Consider the following 19949-nt stretch of genomic DNA (forward strand, 5'->3'; position numbering starts at 1 on the left):
TAATGTCCATTGCTCATGTTTCTTGGCCCAAGCAAGTCTCTTCTTCTTATTGGTGTCCTTTAGTAGTGGTTTCTTTGCAGCAATTCGACCATGAAGGCCTGATTCACACAGTCTCCTCTGAACAGTTGATGTTGAGATGTGTCTGTTACTTGAACTCTGTGAAGCATTTATTTGAGCTGCAATTTCTGAGGCTGTTAACTCTAATTAACTTATCCTATCAGGTGACAGTGTGCAGCGGTAGGACGGAGTCAGGCGCAGGACACATAACTGAGTAACAGATGAACTTTACTCGAAAATAAACAATTCTAATTTCCACGCTGGGAAATACACCAGCTCACAGCAGTCATAAACACTAAACAAAGAACAATCACACACAAAACCATGAGGGAACCAGAGGGTTAAATAGGGAAATAATCATAACGTGATGGGAACCACGTGTGTACAATACAGACAAAACAAATGAAAACAGAAACGTAGATCGGTGGCAGCTAGAAGGCCGGTAAAGACGACCGCCGATAGCCGCCCGCACAAAGAGAGGCACCAACTTCGGCAGAAGTCGTGAGAGTACCCCCCTTGATGAGCGGCTCCAGCAGCGTGCTGACCCCGGCCTCGGGGACGACCCGGAGGACGAGACGCATGACGATCCGGATGGAGACGGTGAAACTCCTGCAGTAAGGAAGGGTCCAGGATGTCCTCCACCGGCACCCAGCATCTCTCCTCCGGACCGTACCCCTCCCACTCCACGAGGTACTGAAGGCCCCTTGCCCGACGCCTTGAGTCCATGATGGCTCGCACAGTATACGCCCGGGCTCCCTCGATGTCCAGCGGGGGCGGAGGAACCTCCCGTACCTCAGACTGCTGGAGCGGACCAGCCACCACCGGCCTGAGTAGAGACACATGGAACGAGGTGTTAATACGGTAATCAGGGGGGAGCTGTAACCTATAACATACCTCGTTCAGTCTTCTCAGGACTTTAAATGGCCCCACAAACCGCAGACCCACATTCTGGCAGGGCAGGCGAAGGGGCAGGTTTCGGGTCGAGAGCCAGACTCCGTCCCCCGGTGCATACACCGGGGCCTCACTGCGGTGGCGGTCGGCGCTCGCGTTCTGTCGCCTGATGGCCCGTTGCAGGCACACATGAAAAGCACATGGCCAGCGTCCCATGTCTCCTACGAGCGCCGAAAACATTCCTCCACCGCAGGTGCCTCGATCTGGCTCTGATGCCATGGTGCCAGGACCGGCTGATAACATAGTACACACTGAAACGGAGACAGGTTAGTGGAGGAGTGGCGGAGGGAGTTTTGGGCCATCTCTGCCCAGGGGATGGAAGCCGCCCACTCCCCCGGCCGGTCCTGGCAATAGCACAGCCGAAACCTACCCACATCCTGGTTAACTCATGCCATTACTCTCGGGGTGAAACCCTGAGGTCAGGCTGACCGAGACCCCCAGATGTTCCATGAATGCCCTCCAGACCCTCGATGTGAACTGGGGACCCCGATCAGACACTATATCATCAGGCACCCCGTAGCATACCACCGGTGCCACCAGGCAAGAAGCCGGAAGTATGGGAGTGGGATCCGTGGACCGCTCCTCTTTGTCATACATCTGGGACAGAGCGTCTGCCTTAGCGTTCTGAGAACCTGGTCTGTAGGATAGGGTGGAAACAAAACAGGTGAAAAACATGGCCCACCTTGCCTGGCAAGGGTTCAGTCTCCTCGCCGCCTGGATGTACTCCAGATTGCACTGGTCAGTCCAAATGAGGAAAGGGTGTTTAGCCCCCTCAAGCCAATGTCTCCACGCCTTCAGAGCCTTGACAATAGATAACAGCTCCTGGATAACAGCTCCTGGTCCCCCACATCATAGTTTCGCTCCGCCGGGCTGAGCTTTGGTGGCGTACCCGAGCGCTGAGACAGCACAGCTCCTATCCCAGCCTCTACTATGAATGCCAAGGAAGGATCAGGATGAGCCAGAACGGGAGCCGAGGTAAACAGAGCCTTCAGGTGACCAAAAGCCCTGTCCGCCCCAGCTGACCACTGCAGTCGCACCGGTCCCCCCTTCAGCAAGGAAGTAATGGGAGCCGCTACCTGACCAAAGCCCCGGATAAACCTCCGGTAGGAGTTGGCAAACCCTAAGAATCGCTGCACCTCCTTTACCGTGGTTGGAGTCGGCCAATTACGCACGGCTGAAATGCGGTCATTTTCCATCTCCACCCCTGACACGGACAGGCGGTACCCTAGGAAGGAGACGGACTGTTGGAAGAACAGACATTTCTCAGCCTTGACGTACATGTCATGCTCCAACAATCGACCAAGCACCTTGCGCAGCAGGGACACATGCTCGGCGCGTGTAGCAGAATATATTAGAATGTCATCTATATACACCACTACACCCTGCCCGTGCAGGTCCCTGAAAATCTCGTCTACAAAGGATTGGAAGACTGATGGAGCATTCATCAACCCGTACGGCATGACGAGGTACTCATAGTGCCCAGAGGTGGTACTAAATGCCGTCTTCCACTCATCCCCCTCCCGGATACGCACCAGGTTGTACGCGCTCCTGAGATCCAATTTGGTGAGGAAGCGCGCCCCGTGCAATGACTCGGTCACACTGGCTATGAGAGGCAGCGGGTAACTGTACTTCACCGTGATCTGATTTATACCTCGATAGTCAATGCACGGGCGTAAACCTCCATCCTTCTTCTTCACAAAAAAGAATCTTGAGGAGGCAGGTGAAGTGGAAGGCCGAATGTATCCCTGTCCCAGAGATTCGGAGACATACGTTTCCATAGCCGCCGTCTCCTCCTGTGACAGAGGATACACGTGACTCCTGGGAAGTGCTGCGTCTACCTGGAGATTTATCGCACAATCCCCCCGTCGATGGGGTGGTAATTGAGAGCCAAATCGGCATATTCGGGGGGGGGGGATGTGCATGGTGGAGACCTGGTTTGGACTCTCCACCGAAGTTGCACCTATGGAAACACCTACACACCTCCCTGAGCACTGACTTGACCATCCCTTCAGAGCCCCCTGTTGCCACGAAATAGTGGGGTCATGATAGGCCAACCAGGGAAGCCCCAACACCACAGGAAACGCAGGAGAATCGATCAGGAGGAGACTAATACTCTCCTCATGACCCTCCTGCGTTATCATACATAGTGGACCTGTGACCTCCCTAATCAGGCCCGACCCTAAAGGACGACTATCTAAGGCATGTACAGGAAAGGGCACATCAACAGGAACAATAGGGATCCCTAATCTAAGTGCAAATGAACAGTCAATAAAGTTCCCAGCTGCGCCTGAATCTACTAGCGCCTTATGCTGGGAATGCGGGGAAAACTCAGGACACTCTATACAGACACACATGTGCGCAACAGGGAGCTCTGGGTGAGTCGGGTGCCTACTCACCTGGGATGATCCACCAGTGCCCTGCCTGCTGCCTCAACTCCCTGGTGAACCTCCCCAGCACCGACCAGCAGTGTGTCCTCTGCGACCACAGGTGGTGCAGGAAACGGCCCTCCCTCCAGTCATCCTTAGAGCAGTACCTCCGAGCTCCATAGGTGTAGACTCGGAGGTGCTGGGGGATGGAACGGACGGACTCCAATCCGAGCGTCCGCGGGTGGCCAACAGGTTATCCAGCCGGATGGATAAATCCACCAGCTGGTCGAGGGTAAGGGTGGTGTCCCTGCATGCCAGCTCCCGAAGAACGTCCTCCCGTAGACTACACCGGTAATGGTCGACCAGGGCCCTCTCATTCCATCCTGCGCTGGCAGCCAGGGTCCTGAAGTCCAGTGCGAAGTCCTGTGCGCTCCTCTTCCCCTGTCTGAGTGTTCCCCCGCCGCTCTTCCCTCGGAGGATCGAAGACTGGGTGAAATCCTCGTAGCGAACCAACGTTGCGTCTATCCCTCCCCATTCGGCGTTGGCCCACTCCAGCGCTTTCCCCAACAAACAGGAGATGAGGGCGGACACTCTCTCGTATCCCGAGGAAGCCGGATGGACGGTCGCCAGGTAGAGCTCCAACTGGAGCAGGAACCCCTGGCACCCGGCAGCTGTCCCAACATAGGCCTTCGGGAGCGAGAGCCGAATCCCACTGGGTCCAGGTGACGGAGGGGTGGACAGCGATGTGGGTTGAAGTGAAGTTGATGGAGGTGTGGGAAAACCCTCTCTCTCCCATCGCTCCATGGTGTGCAGCACGCAATCCATGGCTGTGCCCAGATTGTGGAGCATCGTCGTGTGCTGCTGGACGCGCTCCTCCACCGGTAATGGAGGACTGGGTGCACCTGCTGACTCCATATGAGGTGCGTGATTCTGTCAATGTGCAGCGGTAGGACGGAGTCAGGCGCAGGACACAGAACTGAGTAACAGATTAACATTACTCGAAAAGAAACAATTCTAATTTCCACGCAGGGAAATACACCAGTTCACAGCAGTCATAAACACAAAACAAAGAACAATCACGCACAAAACCATGAGGGAACCAGAGGGTTAAATAGGGAAATAATCATAACGTGATGGGAACCAGGTGTGTACAATCAAGACAAAACAAATGGAAAAGAAACGTAGATCGGTGGCAGCTAGAAGGCCGGTGACGACGACCGCCGATAGCCGCCCGCACAAGGAGAGGCACCAACTTCGGCGGAAGTCGTGACATATCCTCTGCAGCAGAGGTAACTCTGGGTTTTACATTCCTGTAGCGATCCTCATGAGAGACAGTTTCATCATAGCGCTTGATGGTTTTTGCGACTAAACTTGAAGCAACTTTCAAAGTTCTTGAAATTTTCCAGATTGACTGACCTTCATGTCTTTAAGTAATGATGGACTGTCGTTTCTCTTTGCTTATTTGAGCTGTTCTTGACATAATATGTATTTGGTCTTTTACCAAATAGGGCTATATTCTGTATACACCCATACCTTGTCACAACACAACTGATTGGCTAAAACGCATTAAGAAGGAAAGAAATTCCACAAATTAACTTTTAAGAAGACGCACTTGTTAATTGAAATGCATTACAGGTGACTACCTCATGAAGCTGGTTGAGCGAATGCCAAGAGTGTGCAAAGCTGTCATCAATGCAAAGGGTGGCTATTTGAAGAATTTCAAATCTCAAATATATTTTGATTTGTTTAACACTTTTTTGGTTACTACATGATTCCATATGTGTTATTTCATAGTTTTGATGTCTTCACTATTATTCTACAATGTAAAAAATAAAGAAAAACCCTTGAATGAGTAGGTGTTCTAAAACTTTTGACCAGTAGTGTACATTTCAAAAGTGCTGAACAAATAGTTATATTGACTACGTCAGTCCTAGCTCGCTCAATAATGTCTTAACCGAAATTACAGATAGCCTCTTATCTGCTCGTCGTCCCCTTATACCATAGTTTGCACATCTCAATTGTCAGTAGAAACCACATTTATTTAAGCAAGTCAGTCATATCAGCTATGTTTTTTAAAAGGCAGTAAATGAGGCTGAATGAACTGTTTTGCTGCCAGACAAGGCTCTGCTGATAGCCAGGTGTAGCAGTGGTAAGGTGTTGGAACTGCTGTTGAGACTCTGCTGTTGGGACAGCTTTATGTAGTCCCTAACAGTTTGTGGCCACCGTTTGTCACCGTTATAGTGCAATTAATGTATTGTTTAGTGTTGTGTAGTGGCTTTGCTGGCATGCATCTAAAAAATATGTTTGGAGTTTGCCCCACTAAGATTTACATGCTAAAATCGCCACTGCATAGGCCCAAAGTCGACAAATAAAAACAGAAGAAAATATCCTGATGAAAACTACGTTTCTTTCAAATAACATGAATCTCTCTACTCCACCTATGTGCCTAGAGTTTCCCGCACCAGTGAGCTCAGGACAGACAGCTGTTGTTTCTGAAGTTTTCACTGGATATATGGGATCATCAGATCATGATATGTTTATCTTTCACCGAGGCTTGGTGATTATCTAGGCCGGGAGAGTGTTGGAAAGATTTTTCAAATACTGTGACTATTATTATTCACAAAGGGTGTAAAAAAAAAAGACTTTGTTGACTTACTGTGTGAGGTGAAGAAAAAAATGAATGAGAAGCTCAACTTATTAGTGATGAACTTGGTGAGTTAAGACAATCAGAAATCAGACATCCCAAATGGGCACTTTCCTACATTTGCACGCAGCAGGCCAGGTAGGCCTACTTCTATGCGAGCTCCCTCTGTATGTTTCTAGAGAGAAACCAGACACATGCTCATTGCGCACATGAAGCACTCCAAACAAAAGACAATGAACAAATTGTCAAAACTTGTAAGTGATGGTTATGAAATAAACCAAAACTTGTTTCTCACAAGTGTAGCAGGTTGTGAACTCTGAAAAGTTTCCACTCCGATAATGAGAACGGTAGGCTAAATGACTGTAATTAATACATGCATTAACATAAATTAATGTAACCAAATAATGGATAAGTAACGGTACATTTACTAGGCCTACTGGTGACATATGTAATGGGGAATTGATAAAAACATATACAATCAAAGGGCAAACAATTCACAAAATGAATGCGCAAGAATTGGCGGGAGACAGCTGAGCGAATTCTGAAGAGCTGAGTGCATGTATTCTGGAGAGCGACATGCCATATCTTCTCCACACACCCCTTCCCTTCTTCTTGTTTCAACATTTTTAATTATACTCAAGACACATTATCTTAACACATATTTTAGATGCTTTTCACTGACAGCCGCAACTTAATCTGCTAGTCCTATTGCCACACGCTCTGCCCAAATTGCGGGCTTCCCAAATCAGCATAGGCCTACACACTTGTGATTTGAAACAATCCACTGCTATTTTTTTTAAGAAGCCAATTATCCTCTGTGGCTAAGTCATGCTCTCTGGAGAAGGATTTTGAATTATTTTATTTAGTCTGGAGTAATTATATAATTTTGGCAAAACATCAATTCACTTTAGGGGAAGCCAGCATCCGAACAGCGCACTGTGCAATAATGAACTTTCCTTCCCAATTCTCAAGAGGCTGAAACCAGAGATCAGTATATATTGACGAGATGCTCATGTCTCCACCCTAACAATGGGAGTCGTTGTCCCAAAGGCGGGAAGGCAGGCTACAAGCTTAGGTCTGCATAATATGCCCATAAAAATGCATTGGGCGTATTATGGACAGATTTTGGCAAGAGTGAGACCTATCACTCGCTCTCTGCTGAAACTATCACTGGAGAAACCATCCGAGCGAGCCAAACAGCGCCGCTCTATCTTACTATATGTAGCACATGTACTGTATCTGATCCTGTCTGGCCAGAAATAATATATAATAATACTATTTTTGTCCAGACAGCATCAGATACATGGTCCAGGCTCTGTCGTAGCTGGCCGCGACCGGGAGACCCATGGGGCGGCGCACAATTGGCCCAGCGTCATCCAGGGTAGGGGAGGGACTGGCCGGCAGGGATGTAGCTCAGTTGGTAGAGCATGGCGTTTGCAACGACCAGGGTTGTGGCCAGTATGAAAAAAATAAAAATAAAATAATGTATGCATCACTAACTGTAAGTTTCTCTGGATAAGAGTGTCTGCTAAATGACTAAAATGTAGGCCCACTTAGGCCCGCCCATAACGCCTGCCCTTACACAGTCCCCCCACACTGCTTCTAATCTGCCGCTTTTTTGGTCTATAAATGTGCGGTATTTTGCCAACATATAGCCTATTTAGGCATATTAAAACACTTACGTGTTATCCGATCCAATACGACTATCAACGGTCAATCTACGGATACAATTACGAATATGAGTAGCCTATGGCCAGGTCGGCACACCCCTACTGTAGACACAGTGCCAACTGTGGCAACACAAAATGTGTGAGGTCCTTGCTTACTGGGGTCACACAGAGGCTGTAAACTCACAAGGTCCTGTCATTGTGTTGGGAAATGTACAGGCGTTTTATAAGGCTGCACACAACTAAGTGTTTGTGTGCTTGTGTGGTCCACAGCATCAGGCTTCCAACAGTGTAGATAATATGATACTCAATATCAATGTTGACAGGGGCTCTTTGTTTGAATATCTACCTTCTTTGTGTGTTTATATAATCCTATTTTTCACATGTAAGAATGCTCATGAATAAGTATCATCTAATTGGTTCCATTTGTATATTTCCGTCATTTCTGCATGATTTGTTTTGCCAAATGTTCATAGTTTATAGATAGAAGAACCATAGAACAATGAAAGAGAAAGAAAGGATCCTCTTTCCTAAAGCTCACTGTGTGGCTCTTGCCATGTCTGCTTGAGCCTATCCTGGAGCTATGTCTCTTCCCTCCCTGGGTTATGAATTATTGATCCCTTCTAATAGACTGTTTCTCCCTTGTTTAACTTACTGCAGCCACAGGCTTATTGTGCTGATGGCTGATTTTACTGGCACACTCACTCCACCCAAGATGAGCACTCTCCACTTACAGATCCACTAGCACATCCCTTCCATCCCAATTCTGTGTTATTGTCTCATTACTGCATTAAGCAGTTCCTGTAGACTGGAGGATCTGTTCTCCGCTCCTTGCTACTCTTGCTACTGTCCAAGTTCACCCTCCCTGAGGATTTAACCCACACCATGCCAGCTAGCGGCTAGTGCATAATGGATGAAGGACAGACATAAGTAGGGAGGCAACGGGACCAGGGCCCATTATTACCTGGGAATTCATTTTTAATGAGGTACACAGGTTTTTCCAGGTCATCTGCACCTTCAGTGGGTGGTGTGTCTGCCTGATCAGCTGCCTTATTGCTGCCTGCCTCCACTACCTCCCTGCCTTGCACAGAGAATTGCTGCAGGGGCTCCATCTTATAATTAGGTCTCACTGTCATTGACAGAAAGTGTCTCACTTCCCGCCGAGTCCTTTTCCTCGCCTTCAAGTCGAGTGCCACCAATTATACAGTGGCAAGAAGACCTTATTAAATGTGCTCCAGGCAACCTTTGCCTTAGTTTTCCTTCTCACTATCGCCAGATTACGTTTTCTGTCGGCTAACATTAGACTGAAGGCTAGCTAGCTCCTCCACCACAAATGAGGAACTACAGCGCTGTATTGATTTCATCCTAGTTTGCTGCTTAGAAATGGGAAACAATTCCTTTGGCTGGCTCTTGTAATAGCAAGTTGTTCAATGTCGTTCTGGAGAGAGATGAACTAGCTGGCCTTTTTCATGCTGTGGTCATGGCTAAAAGGGATCCAGCTTTTGTCAAATTAACGTCAGATTTGACTTTTGTAGCAGGTTAGGAGAATTTACGTAGCAGGTTAGGAGAACTTACGTAGGAGGTTAGGAGAATTAACGTAGCAGGTTAGAAGAATTAACACAGCAGGTTAGGAGAATTAACGTAGCAGGTTAGGAGAATTAGGTTAAGGTTGGGAAAATGGTTAATTTGACAAAAGCTGGAACCATTCTATCCATGACCGCATGCTGTCTCCTGAGGCATGTCTTCCTTCTTACCCAATACATTATGAATATGGGAGCAGCATTTAGCACAGGTCGTCGACCCCTCCCCACGTGACATATCCTAGCCGCATATTTTCATCAGACATGTACATTTAAATGCCGGTCTAAATCAGAACACCCTTCTGCACTAATGAAAAAAAGTATAATCTCCCTCAAGCAAGTGTCTGGTTCGGGAGAGCTATGAGATTGGATGACAGGGAAGGATGCGCTCTCATACACACACATCAGCAGGGAAATCAAACTCTGCTCCATGCATTTTGTGAGTAGGAGTAGGAGCATGACAAACAGGGAGTAGTCAAGCTCCCACCGCAATTCCCTGTGAATCCTCCCTCACCTCCTTGACTGCGCTGCAGTGAAGGAGAGAGAGAAGTAGAGAGAGAAGGGGAGAGAGAAGGAGAGAGAGAAGGGGAGAGAGAAGGAGAGAGAGAAGGGGAGAGTGCGACAGGAAGGTGAGAAGAGGAACAGATGGAGAGGCGCAGTACGTGTTCCACAGGAACGTAGGGTCTCTCTGCGTGTACAGACATACTCATTTAAAACAGGTGCTATACTTAGACATGGCTCCACAGCCTCTTTTCATCCTATAGTGAATGACGACATTGATAATAACCTAAGCACTGATTGTTAACACAACTATAAATCTATAGGCTAGATCCTCTATCCCTTTTACCCTCAGGGGAGCCAAAGCAAAATGAATCAGGCCCCTCAAGTCATGGAATATGCTTTATTACCCAATGGCCGCGCTACATATAGCATGTGCCATTGTGTTTTGTATGGGATTAGGGGAATCTTTTCTACCTGACTGGTCACTGGCTCTCAATAACACGGAGGGGATCATTTCCCCTGCTGAGTCTCCCCTCACCACACACCGCTATGTCCCTTGCCTCACACACCAGGCATGCTTATCACTGTTTATGCATCCCAAATGGCACCATATTCCCTATATAGTGCACTTCTTTTGAACAGAGACATATGGGCCCTGCTCACAAGTAGTGCACTATAAAGGTAATAGGGTGCCATTTGGGACAGACTGTGTTATTCAGCCATAGAGAGGAAGGAAGACATGGAAAATGTTTCCATTTTCAGATTGTTTTATATGGAGAACTTCCATATACTGGCTCCATTAGAATATTCCACATTTTGACAAGGTTTTTTCTGTCACATCAGCTCTATTGAGGAGAAGAAAGCTAATGGGGGTTGATAAACATTTTCATCGTCAAAGGGGTTCTTGAAAGTTCCCCAAGATAAGCCTCCCCATGCACCACGACCATCATCAGCACCAGAGCCTTTGTAGCCCCCGATTAGTCTGGAGGCCGGGTCACATTCTGACTTAATGAGTGTCACTCCATTCTCAATGCTGGATACTCTGGCGCTTATGAAATATCTTTGATGCACATCTCCTTTTGAATACCCTGGGAATTAGGGGACACTGCCTGGGAATTAGGGGACACTGCCTGGGAGCGGTATGGCTTTGGCTCTGTCTGGGTCCTGTCTCGTCCTCGTTGGTTGGTCCTGTGTTTATTTGAAGTGGGTCTGTCTGTTTACACTAAATGCTCAGTGCAGCTCAGCTCACGGCTGGTAATTGCTACCAGCATCCACTGGGTTCTGCTCTACTGGCGTACCTGTAATGGATCCTAATAAGAAAGTGTTACATTCACCCCAGACCTGGGTGTAGACCAGAGGGACGGAGGTCCCTGTGGGTCCTGGTCAAAAGTAGTGCACTATAAAGGGAATAGGGTGGCATTTGGGATGCAGGCTGTATCTAAACACACACTAATCAAGGGCTGTGTGGTTGGTGGAGCGCTGAAGGGAGAGCAGTCGATGAGAAGGGATAAGAGGACAAAGATCTGATCGGCATCACCATAATCATCATTACCATCATCATCATCACCATCATTACCATCACCACCAGCATTATTATCATCATCAAAAAGCAAAGGCAGTCACTCTAGCTACTTTTCGCTTTTCAAGTCTAAAATTATATATGAATGTGGCCCTGAATTCACTAATTTCTTTTCATTGGCTGCTTTACTTTGTGGCTAAAATGCCCCCCCCCCCTCTCTGTACTGTGAGCGAGCAGGAGTCAGCCTTGAGGCATCCCGTTTCAACTTCCAGTCAGAGGGGTGGGGGGTATTTAAGAGCGCTAGGTAGGAGTGGGCTCTGACCGCAGTCTACTGTTTAAGAGAAAGGCAATTCTCCCTCCGTCTCTCTTTCACTCAGTTCCTAGATCTCCTGGCTGCTCTCTCTCTCGATCTCTCTCTCTCTCTCTCACTCTCCCCTCTCACTGGCTACAGCATCAGCAGGCTGGCTCTCTAGGTGGCAGGAATAGAGTGACTGAGAGAAAGAGAGAAATATGACATAACTGTCAATGCTTTAGAAGTCAAAGACACAGACCCACAAGAACATTTGTTTTATTTGAGCCAAGCTCTACTACATTGATTTAGCTCCAGTGGAGAGATTCTGTGAATTCAGTGGAAGGTAAGCTGCTCCTGTCTTTCCCTGTCTGCAACACTATGATGCTCTGTTTGAATTAGAATGAATGTTGATGTCTAGATTTTGTGTAATCAGATCATTTAAGACTATTGTTAGTGTGACTTAATTTAGCATGGATTTTTTATTAATATTACAGAAGTATCAAATTGGAAAATACAAACATTTTAATGATTTTGGTTTCTAAATCTTCACAGGAAATTACGTATTTATAAAAAAATATGTAGATATTAATATATATTCTAAAGATACATCAGAGAAATTGCTGTTTATTGTCATAGCAATATATTTTGAAATAGTAAACTGTTAATTAATCAAAGTGGGGTCTTTTATGGTTAACCTTTATCATTTTTTAACAAGCAGACACTTCTGAGACCAGCTTAGTTTTGTTCCATCATTACCGACAGTACATTATCTGTACATGTTCAAAGGTGCCCATTACAATTTATGAGGGAAGTTGTTCACCACATTTTTGACATGCTTCTACTATTTAGCTCTTACCTAATCTCCTCCAACAGCCGGCTCTCTCTCTTTAGAGCCTGAGGATGAGGTTAGCTCTTACCTGTACAGAGGAAAAATAGTAAATTGAGTGATCCAAGACGTTGATCAGCTTACTACTGAATAATTCTGCAAGGTGTTGTGTTGAGCTGCGATCAGCTCGGGTTGTGTTAGGAGTAGAGATAGTTGTTCCATGTGTGCTGCCTGCTGCAGCCTGCCAGATCCAGCCCTCTGTAATTCTACTGTATGTGTGCCAGCAGACAGCGGGCTTCTGTAGCCCGGGAGACAGACAGCTGCTGTGCATTAGAGTTGCTCTCTCTGCTCTCTCCCTGTTCTCTCTACTCTCTCTGCTCTCTCTACTCCCTCTGCTCTCTCTACTCTCTCTGCTCTCTCCGCTCTCTCTAGTCTCTCTGCTCTCCCTGTTCTCTCTAATCTCTCTGCTCTCTCTGCTCTCTCTACTCCAACTGCTCTCTCTCCTCTCTCTGCTCTCTCTATTCTCTCTCCTTTCTCTACACTCTCTGTTCTCTCTACTGTCTCTACTCTATCTGTTCTTCCCGTTCTCTCTACTCTCTCTACTATATCTGTTCTCTCTACTCTCTCTGCTCTCTCTGCTCTCTCTACTCTCTCTGCTCTCTCTACTCTCTCTGCTCTCTCTACTCTATCTGCTCTCTCCCTGTTCTCTCTACTTTCCCTGTTCACTCTACTCTCTCTGCTCTCCCTGTTCTCTCTACTCTCTCTGCTCTCTCTAATCTCTCTGCTCTCTCGGCTCACTTCCTGTTCTCTCTACTCTCTCTGCTCTCTCTGCTCTATCTACTCTCTCTGCTCTCTCTGCTGTCTCCCTGTTCTCTCTACTGTCTTCTTTCTGCTCTCTCTGCTCTCACTGCTCTCTCTACTTTCTCTGCCCTCTCTACCTGTTCTCTATACTCTCTCTACTCTCTCTACTTTCTCTACTCTCTCTACTCTCTCTGCTCTCTCTGCTCTCTCTGGTCTCTACTCTCCCTGTTCTCTCTACTCTCTCTACTCTCCCTGTTCTCTCTACTCTCTCTGCTCTCTCTGCTCTCTCTGCTCTCCCTGTTCTCTCTACTCTCTCTACTCTCCTTGAGCTCTCTACTCTCCCTGTTCTAACTACTCTCTCTACTCTCTCTACTCTTTCTGCTCTCTCTGCTCTCTCTACTCTCCCCGTTCTCTCTATTCTCCCTGTTCTCTCTACTCTCTCTACTCTCTCTACTCTTTCTGCTCTCTCTGCTCTCTCTACTCTCCCTGTTCACTCTACTCTCTCTACTTTCTCTACACTCTCTGCTCTCTCTACTCTCTCTGCTCTCGCTGCTCTCTCCCTGTTCTCTCTGCTATCTCTGCTCTCTTCCTGTTCTCTCTACTCTCTCTACTATATATGCTCTCCCTGTTCTCTCTACTCTCTCTGCTATCTCTGCTCTCTTCCTGTTCTATCTACTCTCTCTACTCTCTCTGCTGTCTCTACTCTCTCTGCGCTCTGCTCTCTCAGCTCTCTCTGCTCTCTCTACTCTCTCTGTTCTCTCTGCTCTCTCTACTCTATCTGCTCTCTCTGCTCTCTCTGCTCTCTCCCTGTTCTCTCTACTCTCTCTGCTCTCTGGGGTCTCTCTTCTCTGTCTGCTCTCTCTGCTCTCTCTAATCTCTCTACTCTCCCTGTTCTCTCTACTATATATGCTCTCCCTGTTCTCTCTACTCTCTCTGCTATCTCTGCTCTCTTCCTGTTCTCTCTACTCTCTCTGCTCTATCTACTCTCTTTACTCTCTCTACTCTCTCTGCTCGCTCTGCTCTCTCTGCTGTCTCTGCTCTCTCCCTGTGCTCTCTGTACTCTCTCTGCTCTCTCTACTCTATCTGCTCTCTCTACTCTATCTGCTCTCTCCCTGTTCTCTCTACTCTCCCTGTTCACTCTACTCTCTCTGCTCTCTCTAATCTCTCTGCTCTCTTCCTGTTCACTCAACTCTCTCTGCTCACTCTGATCTCTCTGCTCTCTCTGCTCTCTCCCTGTTCTCTCTACTCTCTCTACTCTCTCTACTCTTTGTGCTCTCTCTGCTCTCACTGCTCTCTCTACTTTCTCTGCCCTCTCTACCTGTTCTCTCTACTCTCTCTACTCTTTCTACTCTCTCTACTTTCTCTACTCTCTCTACTCTCTCTGCTCTCTCTGCTCACCGTACTCTCTCTGCTCTCTCTGCTCTCTACTCTCCCTGTTCTCTCTACTCTCTCTACTCTCCCTGTTCTCTCTACTCTCTCTGCTCTCTCTACTCTCTGCTCTCTCTACTCTCTCTACTATATATGCTCTCCCTGTTCTCTCTACTCTCTCTGCTATCTCTGCTCTCTTCCTGTTCTCTCTACTCTCTCTACTCTCTCTGCTCTCTCTACTCTCTCTGCTCTCTGCTCTCTCTACTCTCTCTGTTCTCTCTGCTCTCTCTACTCTATCTGCTCTCTCTGCTCTCTCTGCTCTCTCCCTGTTCTCTCCACTCTCTCTGCTCTCTTGGGTCTCTCTGCTCTCTCCCTGTTCTCTCTACACTCTCTGCTCTATCTACTCTCTTTACTCTCTCTACTCTCTCCCTGTTCTCTCTACTCTCCCTGTTCACTCTACTCTCTCCGCTCTCTCTAATCTCTCTGCTCGCTTCCTGTTCACTCAACTCTCTCTGCTCACTCTGATCTCTCTGCTCTCTCTAGGGTCTCTACCACCTATCTGCTTACTCTGCTCTCTCTTCTCTCTCTGCTCTCTCTGCTCTCTCCCTGTTCTCTCTACTCTCTCTACTGTTTCTGCTCTCTCTGCTCTCTCTACTCTCCCTGTTCTCTCTACTCTCTCTGCTCTCCCTGCTCTCTCTACTCTCTCTGCTCTCTCCCTGTTCTCTCTACTCTCTCTGCTCTATCTACTCTCTTTACTCTCTCTACTCTCTCTGCTCTCTCTGCTCTCTCTGCTGTCTCTGCTCTCTCCCTGTTCTCTCTGTACTCTCTCTGCTCTCTCTACTCTATCTGCTCTCTCTACTCTATCTGCTCTCTCCCTGTTCTCTCTACTCTCCCTGTTCACTCTACTCTCTCTGCTCTCTCTAATCTCTCTGCTCTCTTCCTGTTCACTCAACTCTCTCTGCTCACTCTGATCTCTCTGCTCTCTCTGCTCTCTCCCTGTTCTCTCTACTCTCTCTACTCTCTCTACTCTTTGTGCTCTCTCTGCTCTCACTGCTCTCTCTACTTTCTCTGCCCTCTCTACCTGTTCTCTCTACTCTCTCTACTCTTTCTACTCTCTCTACTTTCTCTACTCTCTCTACTCTCTCTGCTCTCTCTGCTCACCGTACTCTCTCTGCTCTCTCTGCTCTCTACTCTCCCTGTTCTCTCTACTCTCTCTACTCTCCCTGTTCTCTCTACTCTCTCTGCTCTCTCTACTCTCTGCTCTCTCTACTCTCTCTACTATATATGCTCTCCCTGTTCTCTCTACTCTCTCTGCTATCTCTGCTCTCTTCCTGTTCTCTCTACTCTCTCTACTCTCTCTGCTCTCTCTACTCTATCTGCTCTCTCTACTCTATCTGCTCCCTCTGCTCTCTCTGCTCTCTCCCTGTTCTCTCTACTCTCTCTGCTCTCTGGGGTCTCTCTTCTCTGTCTGCTTTCTCTGCTCTCTCTAATCTCTCTACTCTATCTGCTCTCTCCCTGTTCTCTCTACTCTCCCTGTTCACTCTACTCTCTCTGCTCTCTCTAATCTCTCTGCTCTCTTCCTGTTCACTCAACTCTCTCTGCTGTCTCTGATTTCTCTGCTCTCTCTAGTCTCTCTACCACCTCTCTGCTCTCTCTGCTCTCCCTGCTCTCTCTGCTCTCTCTGCTCTCTCCCTGTTCTCTCTACTCTCTCTACTCTCTCTACTCTTTCTGCTCTCTCTGCTCTCTCTACTCTCCCTGTTCTCTCTACTCTCTCTACACTCTCTGTTCTCTCTATTTTCCCTGTTCTCTCTACTCTCTCTACTCTTTCTACTCTTTCTGCTCTCTCAGCTCTCTCTACTCTCCCTGTTCTCTCTACTCGCTCTACTTTCTCTACACTCTCTGCTCTCTCTACTCCCTCTGCTCTCGCTGCTCTCTCCCTGTTCTCTCTGCTCTCTCTGCTCTCTCTGCTCTCTCTACTCTCTGCTCTCTCTACTCTCTCTACTATATATGCTCTCCCTGTTCTCTCTACTCTCTCTGCTATCTCTGCTCTCTTCCTGTTCTCTCTACTCTCTCTACTCTCTCTGCTCTCTCTACTCTCTCTGCTCTCTGCTCTCTCTACTCTCTCTGTTGTCTCTGCTCTCTCTACTCTATCTGCTCTCTCTGCTCTCTCCCTGTTCTCTCTACTCTCTCTGCTCTCTTGGGTCTCTCTGCTCTCTCCCTGTTCTCTCTACACTATCTGCTATATCTACTCTCTTTACTCTCTCTACTCTCTCCCTGTTCTCTCTACTCTCCCTGTTCACTCTACTCTCTCCGCTCTCTCTAATCTCTCTGCTCGCTTCCTGTTCACTCAACTCTCTCTGCTCACTCTGATCTCTCTGCTCTCTCTAGTCTCTCTACCACCTATCTGCTTACTCTGCTCTCTCTTCTCTCTCTGCTCTCTATGCTCTCTCTGCTCTCTCCCTGTTCTCTCTACTCTCTCTACTCTCTCTACTGTTTCTGCTCTCTCTGCTCTCTCTACTCTCCCTGTTCTCTCTACTCTCTCTACTCTCTCTGCTCTCTCTACTCTCTCTGCTCTCTGCACTCTCAGCTCTCTGTGCTCTCTCTACTCTCTCTGCTCTCTCTACTCTCTCTGCTCTCTGCACTCTCAGCTCTCTATACTCTCTCTACTCTCTCTGTTCTCTCTGCTCTCTCTACTCTATCTGCTCCCTCTGCTCTCTCTGCTCTCTCCCTGTTCTCTCTACTCTCTCTGCTCTCTGGGGTCTCTCTTCTCTGTCTGCTTTCTCTGCTCTCTCTAATCTCTCTACTCTCCCTGTTCTCTCTACTCTCTCTGCTCTCCCTGCTCTCTCTACTCTCCCTGCTCTCTCCCTGTTCTCTCTACTCTCTCTGCTCTATCTACTCTCTTTACTCTCTCTACTCTCTCTGCTCGCTCTGCTCTCTCTGCTGTCTCTGCTCTCTCCCTGTGCTCTCTGTACTCTCTCTGCTCTCTCTACTCTATCTGCTCTCTCTACTCTATCTGCTCTCTCCCTGTTCTCTCTACTCTCCCTGTTCACTCTACTCTCTCTGCTCTCTCTAATCTCTCTGCTCTCTTCCTGTTCACTCAACTCTCTCTGCTCACTCTGATCTCTCTGCTCTCTCTGCTCTCTCCCTGTTCTCTCTACTCTCTCTACTCTCTCTACTCTTTGTGCTCTCTCTGCTCTCACTGCTCTCTCTACTTTCTCTGCCCTCTCTACCTGTTCTCTCTACTCTCTCTACTCTTTCTACTCTCTCTACTTTCTCTACTCTCTCTACTCTCTCTGCTCTCTCTGCTCACCGTATCTCTCTCTGCTCTCTCTGCTCTCTACTCTCCTGTTCTCTCTACTCTCTCTACTCTCCCTGTTCTCTCTACTCTCTCTGCTCTCTCTACTCTCTGCTCTCTCTACTCTCTCTACTATATATGCTCTCCCTGTTCTCTCTACTCTCTCTGCTATCTCTGCTCTCTTCCTGTTCTCTCTACTCTCTCTACTCTCTCTGCTCTCTCTACTCTCTCTGCTCTCTGCTCTCTACTCTCTCTGTTCTCTCTGCTCTCTCTACTCTATCTGCTCTCTCTGCTCTCTCTGCTCTCTCCTGTTCTCTCCACTCTCTCTGCTCTCTTGGGTCTCTCTGCTCTCTCCCTGTTCTCTCTACACTCTCTGCTCTATCTACTCTCTTTACTCTCTCTACTCTCTCCCTGTTCTCTCTACTCTCCTGTTCACTCTACTCTCTCCCTCTCTCTAATCTCTCTGCTTGCTCCCTGTTCACTCAACTCTCTCTGCTCACTCTGATCTCTCTGCTCTCTCTAGGGTCTCTACCACCTATCTGCTTACTCTGCTCTCTCTTCTCTCTCTGCTCTCTCTGCTCTCTCCCTGTTCTCTCTACTCTCTCTACTGTTTCTGCTCTCTCTGCTCTCTCTACTCTCCCTGTTCTCTCTACTCTCTCTGCTCTCCCTGCTCTCTCTACTCTCTCTGCTCTCTCCCTGTTCTCTCTACTCTCTCTGCTCTATCTACTCTCTTTACTCTCTCTACTCTCTCTGCTCGCTCTGCTCTCTCTGCTGTCTCTGCTCTCTCCCTGTTCTCTCTGTACTCTCTCTGCTCTCTCTACTCTATCTGCTCTCTCTACTCTATCTGTCTCTCTCCTGTTCTCTCTACTCTCCCTGTTCACTCTACTCTCTCTGCTCACTCTAATCTCTCTGCTCTCTTCCTGTTCACTCAACTCTCTCTGCTCACTCTGATCTCTCTGCTCTCTCTGCTCTCTCCCTGTTCTCTCACTCTCTACTCTCTCTACTCTTTGTGCTCTCTCTGCTCTCACTGCTCTCTCTACTTTCTCTGCCCTCTCTACCTGTTCTCTCTACTCTCTACTCTTTCTACTCTCTACTTTCTCTACTCTCTCTGCTCTCTCTGCTCTCTCTGCTCACGTACTCTCTCTGCTCTCTGCTCTCTACTCTCCCTGTTCTCTCTACTCTCTCTACTCTCCCTGTTCTCTCTACTCTCTCTGCTCTCTCTACTCTCTGCTCTCTCTACTCTCTCTACTATATATGCTCTCCCTGTTCTCTCTACTCTCTCTACTCTCTCTGCTCTCTCTACTCTCTCTGCTCTCTGCTCTCTCTACTCTCTCTGTTCTCTCTGCTCTCTCTACTCTATCTGCTCTCTCTACTCTATCTGCTCCCTCTGCTCTCTCTGCTCTCTCCCTGTTCTCTCTACTCTCTCTGCTCTCTGGGGTCTCTCTTCTCTGTCTGCTTTCTCTGCTCTCTCTAATCTCTCTACTCTCCCTGTTCTCTCTACTCTCTCTGCTCTCCCTGCTCTCTCTACTCTCTCTGCTCTCTCCCTGTTCACTCTACTCTCTCTGCTCTATCTACTCTCTTTACTCTCTCTACTCTCTCTGCTCGCTCTGCTCTCTCTGCTGTCTCTGCTCTCTCCCTGTTCTCTCTGTACTCTCTCTGCTCTCTCTACTCTATCTGCTCTCTCCCTGTTCTCTCTACTCTCCCTGTTCACTCTACTCTCTCTGCTCTCTCTAATCTCTCTGCTCTCTTCCTGTTCACTCAACTCTCTCTGCTCACTCTGATCTCTCTGCTCTCTCTGCTCTCTCCCTGTTCTCTCTACTCTCTCTACTCTCTCTACTCTTTGTGCTCTCTCTACTCTCACTGCTCTCTCTACTTTCTCTGCCCTCTCTACCTGTTCTCTCTACTCTCTCTACTCTTTCTACACTCTCTACTTTCTCTACTCTATCTACCTTCTCTGCTCTATCTGTTCTCACTGCTCTCTCTGCACTCTCTTCTCTATCTGCTCTCTCTGCTCTCTCTGCTCTCTCCCTGTTCTCTCTACTCTCTCTGCTCTCTCTGCTCTCTCTACTCTCTCTGCTCTCT

General features: G+C 47.9%; 1 protein-coding gene across 4 annotated transcripts in view; it reads left to right on the plus strand.

Moving 5' to 3' along the window:
* Positions 1-19949, plus strand: part of LOC121585060 (tenascin) — a 151024-nt gene that overhangs the window by 61884 nt on the left and 69191 nt on the right. For 2 of the 4 annotated variants that reach the window (XM_041901403.2, XM_041901406.2), the window contains exon 1: positions 11614-11920. The exons of 1 other annotated variant lie outside the window; for it this stretch is intronic. The gene's annotated coding sequence lies outside the window, so the exon portion shown is untranslated. Of the gene's footprint in view, positions 1-11613; positions 11921-19949 lie in introns of those variants that run through there. One more of the 4 variants, XM_041901407.2, reaches the window with a different exon arrangement.

This window comes from Coregonus clupeaformis, chromosome 16, assembly GCF_020615455.1.
Source record: "Coregonus clupeaformis isolate EN_2021a chromosome 16, ASM2061545v1, whole genome shotgun sequence".
Taxonomy (NCBI): Eukaryota; Metazoa; Chordata; class Actinopteri; order Salmoniformes; family Salmonidae; genus Coregonus; species Coregonus clupeaformis.